This window comes from Oncorhynchus kisutch, linkage group LG20 (genome assembly GCF_002021735.2).
Source record: "Oncorhynchus kisutch isolate 150728-3 linkage group LG20, Okis_V2, whole genome shotgun sequence".
Taxonomy (NCBI): domain Eukaryota; kingdom Metazoa; phylum Chordata; class Actinopteri; order Salmoniformes; family Salmonidae; genus Oncorhynchus; species Oncorhynchus kisutch.
The window spans coordinates 39,601,043-39,601,631 of NC_034193.2; positions in this window are offsets into that span (position 1 = coordinate 39,601,043).

The window sequence follows — 589 nt, forward strand, 5'->3', positions numbered from 1 at the left end:
CCTACTTTGGCCACCTTTCCTTCCAGTTCTCTGCTGCCAATGACTGGAATGAATGGCAAAAAAAACACACAAAAAAACAATCGCTGAATCTGTAGACTCATATCTCCCTCACCAACTTTAAGCATCAGCTGTCAGAGCAGCTCACAGATCACTGCACATAGCTGATCTCTACTTGCACATTCATCTTCTGCACATCTATCACTCCAGTGTTTATTGCTAAATTGTAATTACTTCGCCACTACGGCCTATTTATTGCCTTAGCGCCCTAATCTTACCTCATTTGCACACACTGTAGATAGATTTTTTTATATTGTGTTATTGACTGTACGTTTGTTTATTCCATGTGTAACTCTGTTGTTGTTTGTGTTGCACTGCTTTGCTTTATCTTGGCCAGGTCGCAGTTGTAAATGAGAACTTGTTCTCAACTAGCCAACCTGGTAAAATAAAGGTGGAATAAAAAAAAAAAGTAAAATAAGAAATAGTTTGATATTAGATAATATCCTGTAAGATATTCAAGAGGTCATAAACGGTCCCTATTTTTTTTAAATGAGCTGCATCCATGTTATACACACACAATGCCACAGCAAAA